This window comes from Lygodium microphyllum, chromosome 5, assembly GCF_053477565.2.
Source record: "Lygodium microphyllum isolate KBCC chromosome 5, Lygodium_microphyllum_v1.1.10, whole genome shotgun sequence".
Classification (NCBI taxonomy): Eukaryota; Viridiplantae; Streptophyta; class Polypodiopsida; order Schizaeales; family Lygodiaceae; genus Lygodium; species Lygodium microphyllum.
In genome coordinates, this window is record NC_141139.1 from 132,234,090 (window position 1) to 132,254,882 (window position 20,793).

The window sequence follows — 20,793 nt, forward strand, 5'->3', positions numbered from 1 at the left end:
GTGAAGCTGAGCACAGATGCAGGTGAGCTTCTGGAAGACCCTACTATGTACAGACGCATAGTAGGAAGTTTGATTTATATGACTATTACCAGGCCAGATTTGAGCTATGATGTTAGATTGGTAAGTCAGTTTATGCAGGCTCCAAGGAAATCACATTTGGATGCGGCTAGACGCATACTCAGGTATGTGAAGTCCACATTGTAGTATGGACTATTTTATGAGACTGGGGTTCAGATACAGTTGCATGGATACACTGATGTTGATTGGGCTGGTAGTATTTCTGATAGACGATCTATCAGTGGATATGTGTTCTCTTTTGGGAGTGCTGCAGTCACTTGGAGCAGCAAGAAACAGTCTACAGTTGCCTTTTCGAGCACACAGAGGCTGAGTACAGGGGTGCAGCAATGGCTGCATGTGAGGTAGTTTGGTTGCATAAGCTACTTTATGATATGCATCAACCTACACATGGGCCAGTTGTCATTTATTGTGACAACATGAGCAATATACACTTGGCAAATAACCCAATCTATCATGCTAGAACAAAGCACATTGAGGTGCATTATCACTATGTGTGGGAGAGGGTTTTACTAGGTCTTATTGATCTAGTTTATGTCAGCACAGAGGATCAGGTAGCTGACATATTCACGAAAGCATTGGGCGCAGAGAAGCTGTGCAAGTTCAGAGACCTACTTGGTGTGCAGGAATTGGGATTGAGCTCGAGGGGGGGTGTTGAGATATCGAGCTCCACTCGTGATATGCCAGGGTGACCGTTGTGCATTTATGTCACCGACTTGTTAGCTGCATGTGCGGTTGGTACACCGCCCATGAATAATAGCTAGATGACAACTATTCTTATCTACTCTAGTTCGTGGCTCAGTTAGTATGCCACCTTAGTTAGTTGAGTTTGGTTTGAGACCCATATATAGGGTTCTTCTATTTCTCTGTACTTGTGTTTTTTTTGGCTTACACAACTAAGAAGAGGAAAGCTGTTTTCAGCCTCCACCTTTGTGTGTATTCCCCCATTGTGCAAGTGAGAAAGCTACAAGTGATACTCCTTCCTTCTCTCCCACAATCTTGACAGGTGTTAGACTATAGTTTGCTGGTACTCATGCTTCCTTTACGCTTCATGATGTATGTCATGTCCCAACTTTGACTAAAAGCATTATCTCATCTCGATAGTGGATGATTACATGTACCATGTATCTTTTTAGTAATTTTTCATGGAAGATCACTCATGGTAGTCTTCTTTTTACTAGAGGTGCCAAGGTTGGCAACCTATAACCTTTACTTGTATATGGATTTGTTGATTATGTCTTGGCCATGACTAATCCTACTTATGTATCTTTATAGTGTCATTGCCTTAGGCACATATCTTTGAAAGGAATGAAAGTACTTACTCATTTGTGGTATCTTTTGCCTCTTTATTACTCATGTTTTGATTCATGTAATCATTGTCTTTATGGCAAATAGATACACAACTCTCATAAAAAGTCTACCTCTACATGCATGGGGGAGTTTGTGGTTCCATGTCCTATTAGTCACATTGGGTGGTGCGAAGTACTTTGTTATATTCATAAATGATTATTGACATAATGTTTGGGTCTATCCTATTAAGTAGAAATTAGATGTTTTGTGTACCTTTTAGCACTTTCTTGCTATGGTTGAGAACTTGTTTGAAAGCATAAGTTAAAATATCTATGATTTGACAATGGGGTGAATATATCTTGAAGGCATTTGAGAGTCTTTGTGATGAGAGGGGTATTAATCATCAGTTGACCATCCCATGCATCCCACCCCAGAATGCTATTCCAAAGCACATGGATAGGACTATTTCGGAAAGAGTTTGCAGTGGCTTAGTTAGGTAGGCTTACCATAGTAACCCAATAGCAAACCATTAGGCACCCTAAATACACACTTGTGAGGATTCAACGCTATGCAATACTCATGACATCACTCAAAGCAAGTGCATAGAACAATTAATTGTCTATGACAGGTCATGGTAGCTACCCTCAAATCATCTATGAAAACCTTCAGCTCTTTAGGGGATATATTGGCAAACGTCTTTTCAACCATTCTTTGCCAAGACCCAGAAGCATTACATAGCCAAAAGCCATCACATGGTATGCGAAAGTATCATAAATTATAATGAACCTTGTCTTTAACTTATCCTTTTCAACTATGGCCATCTGATTAGCCTACGAAACAGTCTATGAAAGAGTATATGTGTTGCCCTACCAAGCTGATCTAAAATCTGATCAATAAAGGGCAAATGATAACAATCCTTCACTATTTTCTTATTCAATTCCTTAAAATCGACACATGTGGATTTGATTGTTCGTTTCTTTCTTATTACTACTGGTGAGCACCATTCTATATGCTCAATGGGAAAGATCATACCAGTCTTCCCTAAACTCATCAATTTCTCAAGAAGAGGCTCTCTCAACTCATACATCTAACCTTCTGCCTCACTTGCTTACCACCTTCTTTCAATGGAATCATGTGCAGAACAACAAGAGAGGGGAGAATCCCCTTCAGTTCATCACAACTCCATGCAAATAAATCCATAAACTCCTGAAGGAGTGCCACATAATCTACATGCTTATTAGTAGATAACATAGTACCGAGTTTAATGGGGTGAGGATCATTGGGAGTCCCAAGATCCATCACTATCACATTTCCAACAATTGAGGTTCCCTCAAGTGCCTCCCATTCTGTAGTGGGAGGTAATGCCCTTTCATCCAAGGGGTGCTTAGGGTATGCATCCAAAATTATTCTCTTTAGTTTGCATTCAAAAATCAGTCGACCAGATGGGCTATCCACTAAACAATCAGAGTGTAATATCCATGAACGTCAAAGTAACAAACTAATAGCTTGACCTCCTAGCAAATCGAATAACATGAAGTTAAGGACACACTCAATATTAGCAACCGTGACATGTACTTGCACTACCATTTCTTCTTGTTGCATTAAGATATCATCAGCCATTTTCAACACCATCATGACATTCTTTTGGATTGGTAGACCTAACCTCTCTAATTAATCCATACTCATAATGTTTATAGATGATTTGAGGGTCCACCACTACATTTTCTATCAGGATTTCATCAACAGTGCTTCTATATACATGATTCCACCATTTATTATCCACTCGATGGAGACCAAAAGGTTCTATGACATAACCTGTTCATAGGATTTTCGTGAACTCCTTACTAACGTTCGGTGACAGTTGGATTAGTTGTTCCAGATTCACATCCAGTTTGACTTCACGTAGTGTGTTTGCTAGGTCAAACTCGGGGAAGTTTGCCACTACTCTCTTCTCTTTCCACACCAGTTGCTATTTTAGTTTCTTGATAATCTTAGTATCTACCTTTTCTTTTGATTTAAATTTTCTTGTAACTACAGGCTCCTCTAAAATATCATCATTTTTAAGAGGACCCGCTTGAATATCCAACACCTTCTTATCATCCTTGCTAGGTTTCAGGTTAACTTTGCTTTCACCAAGGTCATTTTTCTGATTGTCTTTTAGTTTTTGACTCTTGGTTACTACCTTAACGTAGTTAGGCGATAAACTCACACTAATTTGCAAAGTTTTAACTAGACTTATCCCACTAGGCATTTTCTCAAGTGTGTCTTTATCCCTTTGAAAAAATTTATTGGGGCCCTCTCCTTTAGTATTCTTGTTATTCACATGATGGTTCACAGGCCCAGGTTACTGGCTACCTTGCTGGAGAGAAGTAACTCTACTCCAACAGGCAGTGGCTAAGTGGCCAAACTTCCTGCATATGTCACATTTAACATTAGGACAATTATGAGGAAAATGTTTCCCACCAGACCACTTACAACTGAATCACCATGGGCCCACATCATCAAGCTTTCTAGTATCGATCATATTTTGCTGGTGCTTTAAAAAATTAACATCTATGGTGATTTGGTAGTATCTCAAGATTATATCCGTATAATGTTTCATCATATCTTTGACTTCCTCTACAATGTTTGATATTGTAGAGGAATCATAACGAGTGGCTTTAGGAGCTACCTCCCCACTAGGTTGCACAACTTGCAAAGGGGTGCTACTTGTATTGACCCTTGGTTTACAAAAGGAGCTCTTTGGCTAGATGTTAGCTTAACAACATTCGGAGGAGCTTGCAACAAAGGCGCACATCCTACATCATGCTTCCTCTACCATTCGGGTTGGTCACAAGGGTATTGATCATATCTTGATCTCCACTATCCAATCCTGAATTATTTCTGTGACTCAGGCTTGAATTTAGATTTTCCCTCGATGCGTAGGCATGTTAGTGGGACTCTACTTCCTCTTCTCAAGTTATAGTATTATCTATAATTGCCAGAGGGACACTACTCAATTGCACTTGGGTATTGAAGTTCAGTCCATGTAAGAAATATTATAGTTGGGCAGCATGTGGGATAGGGATAGAGGCTTGCAATTTGCAAAAAGACCTCTTGTATCTTCTTGGCATATGCTCAGGTCTTTTCATGGGGCTCTTGATGTTTCAAATTTAGCTACATAGCCAATATTGTCCACCTCTCTTAGGAGTAAATTCCCTTCAAAAGGCTACATAAAATAAATTGATTGTGGTTATAATATCAACTTCTAGGTTGTGATACCACATCACTACCCTCCCTTTTAGGATCATGTTAAAGAACATCATTAGATGTCCCTCATCTTGAATTCGACAATGAAACATGAGTTCCTGGAACTCGCTAATGGGAAGCTCCACATCCTCCTCCACTAACCCATTAAAGATGGGTAGAGGGAAACCTAAAGCTGGCAAATTCAACATTCCTGTGGGAATTGCAATATATTGCACCATAATGACAATTGAATTTGCTATAGGAGTTTGTAATGGTGGGATTGCAATCCCACTTGAAGTGGGTTGACTTACTGGGAAAAGGGGAGCACTAGAGCTTCCTCCTCCTCCTAACGAATTGTTTGTGGCACTAGGGTCACTAGGACCTCTCCCTTGTAGGGATATTAGGCTGCCACATTGAGGGAAATACCTCCTAAGGATTTCAGCCCGCTATCTAGCCCTTTCAACTCTTTCTTATTTTTGGATCTCGACTTGATGGTGTTTATTGGGAAATACTGGGTCTATCTCGATGCTCTTTGGCATAAACTGACTGGCTAGTCCTTTTATTAAACAAGATTCAAAAGCTAGCACTTATTAGTAGCTCCCTGCAAATGCACCACGTGTCAGGATCAAAAATGGGACTGACACTAGCTCTAGGACTCTAGCCTATAGTCACCCAAACAACTCCATGGCCCCGTGGCTAGGAGTGTATAGACAGTATGAACTAATTTATTGAAAGAACACATTTGTAGATATACTCTCTAGATTGTAGTCTATTGTTATTCCCTTCTCGACTTCAAGCAGAGGAAGTACCCAAACATATAGGTGGCTAGCACCTCATAATACAAACAAAGGGAGCACCCCCCTAGCTTATCATTGTAGCTCTACTACGGCTCTCCTACACCCCAGGGATTGGCCCTAGGATGCACCGTCTCAACATATAATACATACACACAAAGTTCACTCTTCACAATATTTTTTCTAGGAGATAGCATATTCCTCACCAAATCAGTCCCCAAGGAAACAATTATAGTAAACTTACAAAACGTAGGGAGCCTCACACTTCATGGTGGATCAATAGTTTGAAACCAAGTGCTATACATCCATGAGATAATTCTCTTTATACCATGTTGATGCAATGTAATGCAAAGTGGATGACTTTGAGTGCACAAACATTTTATTTAAACAAAATTAGCATTGCGAATGTGCCCAAACATTCTTTCAATGATTTTCCTCCACTATCAACTTTGCTCTGTGATGATAAGGCAATGTTAGACTACTCCGTGCCACTGTACCTCTTAATACTTAAAATAATATTGAACCCTATATGAAAAGTACAGTAAACAAATCAAATTTGGAACCATATTCAACACATAAAACCTCTCTCTCCCTACAGTTTAGGGTTTTGCTTATGATGGGTAGGTTAAGAGGTGTTTCCATATATGTTTCTTCATAATGTAAGCGATAAATACAACTAAAACATACAAATGAGGCTAACCTAAGACAAATCCTCATACCTTACCTCCATTATACTTGCACAAATATACTCCTAATTTTCTTTAATTTTTCGCACATAAGAACTATTTTTATCTCAAAATCATATTTTTAATTACTTTTTACTTTTTATATTTTCTAATTTTTAAAATTAAAAAATTAATTCACACTTTGATCCATCATCACATTTAATATCATCCCATATGAACATGATTTGATCACTCGAAACCAAGAAAAACATCACTTTTCCTCTTAAAACACACACTTTGGAGTTTTAAAATTTAATAACTCATAAGCATGTATATGGTTTCTACATTTAATGATTCATAGTCCTTGAATACATCATAACCAAGCCTCAAACAAATTTTTATCACATATGAATATGATTTGAGCCATAAACTGTAAAAAAGAATCTAAATTTTCATTAAAAAAGAGGCTTATCACCATTTTTCGTGTTTCGGATCTCAAGAATTGATTTTACAAATAGCGACCAAACCCATCATTGGTCTCCAAACATCGTTGGTCATCACCACTCAATGTTTACATGGTCCTACATCAATCCAATTCAAGCCAAACAACCGATCTCCATTCCCTATCTTCTCACAAGAATGCCCACATGAATAATCCACAAGAATGCCCCCTCCTTCCCCTCCCTAGTGAAAATTTGGGGACTAGAGGAAGCCCCAAAGGTCACACCCCCTCTCGTTTAAGCCTCTTTACATTGGTCTTTTGACCCCTCCTTCCTGTTGTGAGTGCGGTTGGTATTGCCATTGTCCCTAAAAAGGTGGTTATTATTGTGGCCCTAAGCCCAACCACTTTCCCTAGGTAAGTTCACAGTTTTGTTTCATCTGTGGAGTATTATCGTTGATTCATTAACGCATTGGCTGAATGTTCATTAACCTTGACGAATCTTTTATCTCATATCCATGTTTTTGAATGGATAGAAGCATGTTAAGTGGCATTTGAAGATGTTAAAATTGAATTATCCAAAGCACAATTTTAAAAGCTCAAAAAAGGGCGTGAGATATTCTATATAATTATAGCTGGACAAGGTGTAGTATTCTTGCCTATCCCAATATTGGGAGGTACAACTTTATCCTCCTATTGCATTTGCAAGCTAGAAGTTGGTAATTTTAAAGCTTCATTATAGCTATTTGGAGAAGATTTACTTTGCTATGGTGTTTGCCACCAAGAAGTTTAGAAACTATATTCTTTATGAGAAGGTGGTGTTTTTCACCAAGGCAGAGGGATTGCACTTATTACTAAACAAGCTTCAACCCCCTAATTGCCTAGCGAAGTGGTTGATCTCCTACAGGAGTTTGACTATGAGATTAGGAGCAAGCCACCAAAGTTGCAAGGTATCGTAGAGTGTCTAGTAGATTTTGGTGAGCCTAAGGAAGAGTGGGTTGATGTTAGTTATTCCAAGGATTTATTCAAGATTGATGTAGCCTCTATTTCGTCATGGTGTATACGTCTATCATGCATTATCTATCAAGGCAACCTGGCAAAAACTCTTTCTAAATTCACAAGAAGAGAAAGACTCAAGTAGCAAGCACTTTGCTTTTCAATAATAGTGAGTGTCTTATATAGGAAAGGTGTGGATGAGATTTATCGTCATTGTGTGGTGCCTGATGAGGTACTCTTTATTCTAGAGAAATGTCATGATTCAACATATATGGAGGCCATTTTGCTAGATGGCTCTCCACCTAGAAAGCTTTACATACTGACTATTGGTGGCCCACGGTTTTCCAAGATGCTTTTGCATATATTAAACATTGTGATGTCTATTTAGAGACATGATGTTAGGAAAAATTGTAAGCGATCACTTAATCCTATTCTTGTGACTTTGCCCTTTAAGAAGTGGGGCATCGATTTTATTGGACTTGTGCATCCTTCTATTATACAGAAGCGGTGTATCATTGTGGTGATGGTCTACTTTATAAATGGTCTGAAGCACAAGCTACGATGAACGGTAATGCTAAGGAAATAGCTAATGTTATTATCGAACAAATTGTCTGCCGCCGTTTCAGTCCACCTAAAAAACTAGTGTCCCTGATCGTGGGACACACTTTTTGAATAAGGTCATAGAAGCCTTGACTAAAGCTCTAAAAATTAAACATAATAAAACCAACCTATATAATCCCCAAGTAAATGGACAAGTAGAGAGTACCAACAAGTAGCTTCTTGTAGGGATTTTATCTAAGACTATATCTGAGGGTAAGCACAATTGGAACAAGAAACTTCATGTGGTTGTCTAGGCTTATAATACTACATTCAAGAGAGCAACATGCCACACCCTGGTATATGGGGAAGAGTGTGCCTTGCCCTTGGAAATTGAGTTACCTATTGTGAGGTTTGCGTTGAATTATTCTTTGGGTGAAGAGGAAGTATTACAAGAAAGGTTGACCTCCCTAGCACATATTGATGAGATCTAATTGCAGGCTTTGTTACACCAAGAGGTAGGGAAGAAGAGGATAAAAGTACTTCATGACCTTTGTGCTAAAAGATATAAATTTGTGAAGGGTAAGTTTTGGTCCTATATTATGATGCACGTCACGAGTTATTTCTTAGCAAGTTAGAACCCAAATGGGATGGCCCTTATAAGATCGTCCATATAGAAAAGAATGGCTCTGTAGTTATTTTAGCATATTTGCAGGGGGTAGAGTTTAAAATTAAAGTAAACTTTAATAAGTTGAAGTCCTATTATGTGTAGGGGCTGACATAAGACTTGGTACCTTTGCAGGACTTCCAAGATCCAACTTAAACTTGCAGTAGGTGCCAAGGCGATTGGATGGGTAGAATCATTCCTTATCTTGAACATCAATATTTAGAGCACCATTATTACCAAGGTTGAGTGATCTGGTGGAGTACGAATTATCATATTATTGAGTGGGAAGATGGATCTTTTACATGGGATATTAAGGTCTACTACCACCATTATCATAGGGTTCTTATTAGCATCCCTATTGAGTTTAGTGAGGAAGAAGGGATTGTACCTATCATACATCCTCTCTCTCGGTTGGACTTTGACTACCATAAGTACGAATAGGCTAATTGATATGGCATGATCTGTCAATGAAGAATGGGTCTATACTTTGTATGGAGCTTCATGAGGCCCACTAAGCATGGGAGTGTTGATATGGTTATCAAAGGCCCCTGACATAGAGTCATTATGAAAATGGGAGTCTATTTAGACACTGGTTTTACTAATAACATGGCAAAATACAAGGCCTTAATCATGGGGCTGAATATAGCCCAAGGTGGTGGTATCTTCCATTTATTGGTGAAAGACGACTTGCAATTAGTGATCAACCAATTGAATGGGACCTATAGTGTGAGGGATCCCATTCTACAAATGTATCATCATGCACTCTTGGATATACTTGAGATTTTTGAGATAATGACTTGTTAGTTGGTTCCTCATCATCAATGGAACTGCTTTGCAGATTCATTGGCAAATTATGTTCTTTTTCTTAAGGAAGTATTTCTCAGGTGTGGTCTTGAGGGGTTATTAGAATTGTTCAATCTTATTAGCCCATGACTATTGTTGGGATTGCTTTGCTGACATGTCTTATTATGGCTATCGAGGGTTAGTATGGGTGATGAGCCAGGTAGCGAATGACCATCTTCCTAGTCTTTCATGGATGCATAGCATCATTCAACAAAATATTTGTTGAACACCCCTTGTCATTTATCTAGGGGATTAGCTAATAATTTGATGCATTTAGTGTAGGGCCTGAGCAGCCCATCCCTTAGTCTAGTTTTGTATTTTAGTAGTATGATTATGTGGGGACCAAGGGTTTGTTTTTAGCAATAGGATGTTGAATGGTGTGCTTTATAGCTATGTTTTGTTAGGCCAAGAGGCCGTTCTTGTTGGATCTATTGTTTGATTTCGTTAGGCCAAGAGGGCCAATCCTTTCATAGTGATATGCCCTATTTTGTTAGGCCAAGAGGGCCATGTGTATGTTTGGTGTGGGTGAATTTAATGGTTTTTGTTTTAGTGTTGCACTAGACAAGTTTGAATAAGTGCCTCAAGGGAGTCTCTTGTTCTGTAGAAGCTTCTTCTAGCCAATTCGAGTTGTTATTCTTCCTTTCCGAGCTTTATATCCCTTAATCTAAATGTATATGTGTTTGTGGTGAATTTTCTTCTTTTAAGGATTGGTAAGTCAAGGCATGAAGTCCCAAGGTTTGGTTTGGTATATTTGGGGGAGGTCTAAGTAGTTGTCTGCCTCTTGTAAAAGGCATTGTTAGGCATTTAAAGATCTTTTTTGAGGTAGTCATTAGTGACCCTAACTTGCTAGCCTACTAGGCAGGTGTTTCTAGGAGCTTTTGTTAGTTTTGAGGCAACTAAGCCTACCAAAAATAAAGACAAACAATGATAAATATCTTTGGAAAAAAATATACAATACGAAGGTATGTAAAAATGGATTCTAACCCTCCAAAATAAGCAAATAAAGAAAGAAATTTTCTAAGAGCAAATGTACATTGCCTTGTGAAGGCCTAGTAGGTTCTTTCAGGACAAGTCAGACCCATGACCCCAATACCTTGTCTTCCTGGGGGCGACATGGAGCCGAAAAAATAAATAAGGATAGTTGGAGCAAAAACAAATTTAAGCGAACAAGAGCTTGATAGGTTCTTGGGTGCCGAGGTAGGACTTGAGGCTGATACTCTGTTCTCCTTAGGTCATAATACGCTCAACTTCCTCCCTTTTACATGCCTGAGTATCACATCTTGAAGTATAAAAAAGTGATAAGATACATATCTGAAAATAAAAGACCAAGCAATAGGAGTCCTCACCTAGTAGAGTTCCTAGTCTAGTTATCTTAGGTTAGATAGGCAAGTCAGACTGCCACTTAGGATGAATCCTTTAATATATTTTTTACCTACTCGTGTTGGAGCAGTTGGTTATAGCGATTAGCTCTTGATCTCTGTTAGATTATGCTTGGCCTATCCCTTGTGGAATTCATGTCTTGATTTTTGTTAGGGGTAGGTGTGAGCTCTGTTTGTGCTTTGTTGTGTATTCTTCCTTGTAGTAGCTTGATGCTTTTTATTGATTTTTGAATGTCCAAATCAATTCATGGATTTGATAGGCTAAGTTACCCTATCTTGTGGTCGGCAATGAGAGTAGGATTTTAAGCCCAAAAAAAACAAGAAATGTGCGAAATTTTGTTAATTTGAGGTGGAAATAGAAGCTCTTGGAAGCGGTAGATGTGGATTTGGCGATTTTAAGCAGCCGTGGTTGGAAGGCAGGATTTAAAAGCGCTTCTGAAGATGGACCTCATAGCAGCGTCAATATTTTTGTAATTTTTCTATATGCCGAAATGAAGTGCAACAAGTTCCAAGTAATGTAGGGATCTGAGATGGTCGTGCAAAAGTTTTCAGACTTTGATTCGGTCGCTAGAAACTAAAGTTGCAGGTGCCCAAGGAAAGAAGGGTTAAAAGACCAATGTAAAGAGGATTAAATGAGAGGAAGTGTGAGTTTTGCGGCCTCCCCTAGCCCCGAGGGAAGGGGCCCCTTTTTATGGTGTGAAGAAAAAAAAATGATGTCCCTGCACGACGCAATTCAAAATGGAGAGGGGGGAGGGGGACTAGAGAGCCAAAGAACACTCACAATAATGGATTACATTAGCCCTCTCCTTCAATTTTTCACTTCCAATCATCGCTTCCTCCTCCTTGATTGATAGACTAATCAGAGATATAAATTTAGTATTTCTCTATCCTTCCCCTCTCTCCTCTTGTGGGATATTCATGTGGGCATTCTTATGAGAAGATCGGAATGGAGATCGGTTGTCCGTCTTGAACTACATTGATGTGGGACCATACCAATGCTGAGTAGTGATGACTATTACTATTTGGAGACCAATGGTAGGTCTAGTCTCATTATCCATAATAAAATCAATTCTTGAGACCTAAAACATGAAAAATGGTGGCAAGCCTATTTTTAAATGAAAATTTGGATTCTTTTTTATAGTTTATGGCTCAAATCATGTTCATATGTTATCAATTTTTTTTTGAAACTTGGTTTTGATGTATTCAAGGGCTACGAATCATAAAATGTAGAACGCGTGTCTGTGCTTGCGAGTTATTAAATTTTTAAAACTCAAAATACGTGTTTTAAGAGGAAAAATGATGTTTTCCTTGGTTTCGGGTTATCAAATGGTCATATGGGATAATGTTAAATGTGACGATGGAAAAAAGTGTGAATTAACTTCTTGAATTTGGAAAATTATAAAATATATTATTTTATATTAAAAATAGAAAAAAATACAATATACGCTTTTGAGATAAAGAAAATAGACAAAAAATAGTTTTTATACAAGAAAAAGTAAGAAAAATTAGGAGTATATTAATGCAAGTATAATGAAGGTAAGGCATGAGGATCTGCCTCAGGTTATCCCCATTTGTATGTTTTAGTGTATATTTATTGCTTACATTTTGAAGAAACATACATGAAAACACCTCTTAACCTACCCATTGCAAGCGAAATCGTAAACGGTAGGGAGAGAGTGGGTTTTAGGTGCTGAATATGGATCAAAATCTAATTTTTTTTGTTACACTCTTCATATAGGATCTTATTTTAAGTATTAGAGGTATACTGGCAAAGAGTAGTCCGATACTACCTTATCATCACAGAGCAAAGTCATTAGTCAAGCAAAATCATTGAAAGAAATTTTTAACACATTCACAATGCTAATTTTGTTTAAATAAAATGCTTGTGCACTCAAAGTCATCCACTTTGCATTGCATTGCATCAACATGGTATAAAGAGAACTATCTCATGGATGTATAGCACTTGCTATCAAACTATTGATCCACCATGAGTGTGAGGCTCCCTATGCTGTAGGTTTACTATAATCATTTCCTTAGGGATTGATTTGGTGAGGAATATACTGTCTCCAGAAAGAATATTGTGAAGAGTGGACTTTATACGTATGTGTTATATGTTGAGACGGCACATCTTAGGGCCAATCCCTAGGGTGTAGGAGAGTTGAAATGGAGCCACAAAGCTAAGGGGTGCTCCCTTTGTTTGTGATACGAGGTGCTAGGCACCTATATATTTGGATACTCCCTCTGCTTGGAGTCGAGAAGAAGGGCATAACGCTAGACTACAATCTAGAGATTATATCTACAAACACATTCTTTCAATAATTCACTTCATAGTGTCTATTACGCTCCTAGTTGCAAGGCCATGGAGTTGTTTGGGTAAGTATAAAAGGCCCAACTAGAGCCCTAGACCCAATATTGGACCCATTTTTTAGTCCTGATAGGTGAGGTAGTTACTACTACCATTCATCTCATTAATAGATTCCCATGCATTGCTCTTGGTAGTAGAGTTGCAGAAGAGGTATGGTCTGGTAAATCTCCCTTGTATGCACACTTATGAATCTTTTGACGAGAGACTTTCTTCCATATTCTCAAAGAAAAACACAATAAGTTTGATCCAAGGTCTATCAAATGCATCTTTCCTGGATATGGTGATATAGGTGAGATAGGCTATTGCCTTTGGGATATGCAAGCTTGAAAGATTGTTGAGAATGTAAGCTTTGGTGTTGTATATGTGAAAGCACTCTTATGTGCTTAGGATTGTATGGTGCATGAATATGGATGAGAGATGCGGAATACAGTTTTCCACATAGGGCACACATGTAAAGTGTGGATTGTATGGTATCACATGGAGACACACATGGAAATTGTGAGGGATCGTTAATGGGGCACCTCATCCTTTATATATGCAATCAGTTTGTGCAATGAAAAAGAAGAGAACATTTGTTGAGTGTGTATGTTGTGTGATTTTCCTCTAAAGCCATGGAGTTCCTTATCTATTACAATCCACTATAACACATCCACCTCCGTTTGCTAACTTGGCTCTTACTGCTCCTCTTTGAGGAGCCTAACTACATCCACTTCCTGTGAGGTTAGGCCTGCCAATAGGAGATAATGGCATCATTTATCCAGGCTTGGGCCAACTCCACTAGGTTGTGGCAGCATCTAGAGTCCAGCCTTCAGTGCCTTACGAGCCTTTCCCAATTTCTTTTTCATTGCCTCCATCGACTCTCCCTCCTCTGCCTAGGTGACGTCCAATAGCATTTCTAGAAAGGCACATTGTTGGGTGTGAAAGATCACTTGGGTAGCCTCCACTCTACTTTCGGCGAGTATCTTTTCTTTTTTGGCTTGAGCAAGGCAACATGCCAAGGCTTTGACCCTTTTTTTGTTCTGATTGGCCCATCCTTTGGCCCTCTTATTCATGTCTTCGAGGCTTTCCCCCTACCTCTCGGCTAGCACTGTCATTCTTCATTCTTGATCTTCCATTTCTGCCCTTAGCTTTTGCTACTCCTCCTTTGTCGAGGTAGCCTCTTGGGTTATTCTCTCCACCTCTCTTTCATACCTGCGAGCTCTTTCCTCCCTCAGCTCCTCTAGCTCTTCTCTGGCTTTAGTGATTTTCTCCATTTGAGCTTGTAGATTTTCGTAGAGTGCCACAATCTCTTTGTTGTGCTACTGTAGGCATTGTGTGGCCTTGGTTTCTTCGTTCAAGCGCACCTGCCATTCATCTTCTTCCTCCTTCTTAGCTTGTAGCTACTCTTTCAGTTCATTTACTTCCCTTTAGGCCATGGCCATTTGGCATGTTCTCTCCAATTGGAATGTAGCCATGGCCTCCTTTTCAGCTTCCAACTTTGCTACTGCAGTTATCTTCTCCTCCTTGGTTCTCTCTAATTGAGAGAGGAGCTCCTTGACGTACTCATTGTATTCTTCAGGCGGCCTCTCTGTTGTAGGGATGAAGGTTGTAGAGCCTTCCACCTTTTGCTTCTTAGGGTCTCGCCTCGACTTAGCATCTACCACAACCAGCCTTTTGGTTCCTACCAAGGGGTTTCCTTCTCCTGCTCCTTGGCCCATTTTGTTATTCACAAAGTACTAGACCCAAGTCATTAGGTTGCTTACGTCCACCTAGGTCATAGAACTAGGAGTGGAGATGGCGGTGGTGGTAATAGGCGTTAGGAGGGTAGGGATGGGGGTGATCAGAGCCTTGCCCTTACCTTCTTGCACTGCAGGTGGCATGAACTTAGGCACATAGGCACTTGAGCTTGGCCCTTCATTTTTGATGGGGCTCGCAGGTTTTGGCTCATCATACCTAGATTGCTACCCAATGGACCTGCACATGGCGAGGGCCATGTCTTCCTCCTCTTTTTTCCTCAGCTCCTCCTCCTCCTCTTCCTGCTTTTTCTTCCTCTCCTCCTCAACCCTTTTGGACTCCCTATTGTTAAAATACTCGGGATCTAGAGCATGGAGAATGCGGAAGCTATGGAGGTGGAAAGAGGAAAAGGAAACTCGTGAAGACATTGACCCTGACAGGACAAATTGTTACACAAGTGAATTAGGTTCCAAGATTGAGACTTGGACTCATAAACACAATCTTGTGTATTGACAGTGACATGGCACTTTACTGGAAAGAAAAGAGTACTATCATTGCATTATAAAAAGAGTGCAACAACAATGCTTTATAAGATTTGAGTAGTGGTACTTTCTCCTATTGTGCATATGGGATTCTGGTCATCCTGAGCCCTCACTGCTCCTCACAAAGAGACTAAAGTAGGTGTGATTGCAAATATTTCAACACCCCTCCTCAATCACAACTAGAAGTACAAAGCATATAGAGGCTTTAGTGAAAGCAACACCTGCAAAGTGTGGGCACACCATAAACATGGCAAAACACCAGAGGCTGTCGCAGAAAAAGGCTAAGTGTGGGTACCACAAACATGATGGACATCCAAAGGCTATAGCAGGGGCCTCACAAAGTGTATAGAGACTGTAGCACAAGGCTAATTGAGGAGTTTACAAGTTTATTTTTGAGGCATTAGGGCTAGGAAATGCAAAACTAAAAAAGTCTATCTGAATAGAAGGACTGATGAGGTTTTTCCTTCTCCTAGTGGTCTTCTTCTTCTTCTTCTTCTTCTTCTTCTTCCTTTGCTCCATTTTCTTCTTCTTCTTTGACTACAGCTAGATAGGCCTTTTGGGACCTCTTTCTGGCGTGGCAGAACTTCTTGGTGTGTCCGGTGCTTTTGCAAAAGTCACAAAAGAGGTGATCCTTCTTGCCTTTGTACTTGTTGCCAACATATAATGCATGTTCATCTCTAGAGGTGCTTGGTTCTTCCTTAGTTTTTAGCTTTTTTTCCTCCTCTAACAATGATGCCTGGATATCAACAAGTTCATGATTTGGCATGTTGATTAAAGTTGTTGATACATTATTATATTCATAAGGCAAACTCTTAAGTAGAACACCGATGCAAACATCTTCTTCCATTTTAATGTTGATTCCTGCAAGTTGGGTTAGACGTCCTTCCATGTAATTTAGGTGCATGGCAAGTGATGTGCTGGACTTCATTTCAAGCCTAAAAAACTCAACCAGGAGACCATACTTTGATGATTTAGACTGTGGACCGAACAAAGTGTCAAGTCTCTTCCATGTATCCTGTTGTTGAGATATCGAGCTCCACTCGTGATACGCCAGGGTGACCGTTGTGCATTTATGTCACCGACGTGTTAGTTGCAGATGCGGTTGGTACATCGCCCATGAATAATAGCTACATGATAGCTATCCTTATCTACTCTAGTTCGTGGCTCAGTTAGTATGCCACCTTAGTTAGTTGAGTTTGGTTTGAGACCCATATAGAGGGTTCTTCTATTTCTTTGTACTTGAGTTCTTTTGGCTTACACAACTAAGAAGAGGAAAACTGTTTTTCAGCCTCCACCCTTGTGTGTCTTCCCCCATTGTGCAAGCAAGAAAGCTTCAAGCGAGACTCCTTCCTTCTCTCCCACAATCTTGACATGGTATCAGAGCCTTGTTCGTGGTAAGGAGCTCAAGAAAGCAAGCCAAGCTCGCGGTGGTCTGGTAAGAGGAGCAGTGTTGCTTTCATTTCCTGTTTTGGGAGCAGATCTCTGCAGGTAGCACAGCCGGAAATTGCAGGAGTGCATTGTCTCAGGTTGAGACGCCCTTCGCGGTGAAGCAAGAGGGCAGTATATGCTGCGGGAAAGGGCTTTAGCCCTTGGCGACCTTGTTTTTTTTATTTAAGGCCATTTCGGGGCCTGTTTTGCAGACGGAAGTTTTCTGCACGCACTCAAGAAAAGGCTCAGTTTTATGCTGTGCGACCACTGTTCTACAGGTCGGTGAAAAGTTACTGTAGAAATTGCATCGTATGCTTGTGCGCAGAGACATTGGGAGTTTCAGAATCATCCTTGGTTCCTGTTTATGCAAAATCGTCACTAGGAAGTGACTGTGTGGTCAAATACCACTTTCGCCAGTTTTGCAGATTTGCCCTTGTGAGGGTGAAGCTGTGTTTTTTGCAGTGACAGAATTTCTTGCAGTATTCTGTAATGGCGTCTGATTCTCTTTCACAGATTGTCACTGAAAAGCTTGACAAGAACAACTTCCAGGCATGGAAGTTTAGAATGACGAATTTCCTTATGGGAAAAGGATATTGGGAATTTGTTGCAGGAAATGAAGAAGAACCAGTTCTTCCTGATGTTCCCAATCAACAACAAATGCAGGCATTTAAAACATGGCATGAGAGAGCCAGGAAAGTTATGTATTGGCTGTCTATCAGTATTTCAGACTCTATGATTGTGCATATTCAGGATGCAAGTACGCCAAAGGAGGCATGGGATACTTTGTCAAAAATGTATAGCACAAATACGCAAGCCAGGAAAATGCAGCTCAAGCAAGAGTTGCATAATGTGCAAAGAGAAAGTATGAGCATCAACGACTACCACATGAAGGTGAAGAAGATTGCAGATGCACTTGCTTCCATTGGGTCGCCAGTGGAAGATGATGATTTAGTTTCCGTGACCTTGAATGGTCTAGGAAAGGATTATGCACAGTTTCGGACATCCATTTCAGTTCGTGAAAGATTTCCTGATTTTGAGGAGTTGATTGCTCTTCTAATTTCTGAGGAACAGAGAAATGGTGGTGCATCTTCTTCAGGAGGAACTTCAAAAGAAGCTGTCTTCTACTCAAATGCTGGAAGAGGTAGAGGCAGAGGTAGAGGAGGCCGATTTGGAGGCCGTGGCAGAAATCAGAATATGCAGCAAACTCAAGAAAACCAGTCCTATGGAGGAGGACGTGGTAACTCTAGAGGCAGGGGGAGCCAAAGAGGTCGTGGTGGATGGCAAAGAGGCCAAAATGCAAACAGTAATGTTGAATGCTACTACTGTGGTAAAATGGGTCATATGGCTAAAGACTGCTATAAAAAGCAGAATGACATCATGAATGGAAAACTGCAACAAGGGAATTATGCATCTTCTAGTAGACAGGGTGATGACAGAAATGAGCATTTGTTCATGGTGCAGCACATGAACAATTCTATGACAAGTGCAGAAGAAAGCAATGATGTATGGTATGTTGACTCAGGTGCATCAAACCACATGACAGGTCATGCAGAATGGATGGAGGATGCAAGGAAAATGGAAAAACCAGGATTTGTGGAGACTGGTGATGATACTGCACATCCTATTGTGCAGATTGGAAAAATTCCCTTGTCTATGCAGGGTGGGAAAAAGAAATACCTGTCCGATGTATTTCATGTCCCGAATATCACCAAGAATCTGGTTTCAGTTGGTCAAATGGTTGAACAGGGCTTGCAGGTCAGATTTAATCCTCATGGATGCTTTGTTGAGGATATGAAAAATAAAGGTCGCTTGATAGCAAAAGGAAAGAAGAAGGGCAGAATGTTTACATTGGATGCAGACATGTCTGAATTGAGTGCAGCAATGTTTGCACATGGGACCGGTGTAGTTGCAGATATTGATATCTGGCATAAACGCATTGGTCATGTTAATGTACAGCGACTTAAATCAATGCAGGCCCAAAATATTGTTGCAGGATTGCCCAAATTCAAGGTTGCAGAAATGCATAAGGTATGTGAAGCCTGTCAGTTTGGAAAACAGGCAAGGAAACCATTTCCTAGACATGTTCAAGAGAGTGAGAAGCCATTGGAATTAATTCACTCTGATGTGTGGACAACTAAAGCTGCATCTCTTGGAGGCTGTCATTATTTTGTCAGTTTTATTGATGACTATAGCAGAAAAGTTTGGGTGTATTTTATGAAAAAGAAAAGTGAAGTTTTTGGGCATTTCAAAACTCTTAAAGCTATGGTTGAAAAAGAAACAGGCTTGCAGATAAAATGCCTAAGGTCAGATGGAGGGGGAGAGTACCTCTCAAATGAGTTTGCAAAGTTCTTGCAGGAGCATGGCATAAAGCAGCAATATTCATGCAGTTATACCCCACAACAAAATGGAATTGCAGAAAGGAAAAACAGGCATATTGGAGAGGTATCTTGTGCCATGCTCAATGAAAAAGACTTGCCAGATTTTTATTGGGCTGAAGCAGTTGCTACAGCAGTCTACATAATGAACAGGACTCCCACTGCAGCAATACATGGAATGACTCCAGAGGAGAGGTATACTGGTAGGAAACCAGATATTTCTCATTTGAAAATTTTTGGTTGCATTGCCTATGTACATGTGCCAGATGAGCTGAGATCCAAGTTGGATCCAAAAGCTGAGAAGTGCATCTTTATTGGTTACTCTCTGCAGCAAAAAGGGTATAGATGCTATAACCCTTCTACTCGTAAGTTTATAGTGAGCAGAGATGTTGTTTTTGATGAGATGAGTAGCTGGTATAAACCAGTAAATGTGATTGATGATGAAGATGCACAAAATGGTAATGCTACACAGAATTCACAGCAGCAGTCACAAAATATTAGTGGACCTGGAGCGTCCTCTAGCAGTGGTTCACATTCTTCGCCATGGACAGGCAGATTGAGATCAGGAGAATCTTCTCAAAGCAATGCAGATAGTGGTATGCAGGTATCACGAAAAGGAAAAGAGAAGGTTGATCAGCCCATGTTTGATGTGAATGCAGGTCACTCTTATGTGGATGGTGAATCCAGTGGCTCAGAACAGAGCATTGATGATGAGTTGGGTATTCCTTCTATTGTTACACCTGGAGTAAGGAAGACCAGGGATGTTTTGAGAGCACCTGGGAGTGAACCTACTTTGCGCAGGTCTACAAGAGCTAGGTATCCTGTGGATAGGCTGAAATATGATGGATTTACAGCCATTCACTATGCATATATGGTCAAAGTGATACAGGAACCAGAACCCACATCTTTTGAGCAAGCCATGGGAAAAGAAAAATGGGAGAAAGCCATGGATGAAGAAATGAATGCCTTGGAAGCAAATGCTACATGGGAGTTAGTACCTTTGCCTAAAGGTAAGAATGCAATTGGCTGTAAGTGGGTTTATAAGGTGAAGCACAATGCTGATGGTTCTGTGAACAGATACAAGGCAAGATTAGTAGTCAAGGGGTATGCACAAACATATGGCATTGACTATGAAGAAACATTTAGTCCGGTTGCAAGGATGGCAACCGTAAGAGCAGTCATTGCTATGGCTGCATCAAAGGGATGGTCTTTACATCAGATGGATGTAAAGAATGCCTTCTTGCATGGTGATTTGCAAGAAGAGGTCTATATGGAGCAGCCACCAGGTTATGTGCATGCTGTTCATCCTGAGTTTGTTTGCAGGTTGAAGAAAGCCTTGTATGGCTTGAAGCAAGCACCTAGAGCATGGTCTGACAAGATAGGACAGTATCTTGTCACTATTGGCTTTCAGATTTCCAAGGCAGATTTCTCACTTTATGTGAGAAAAACAGAGAAAG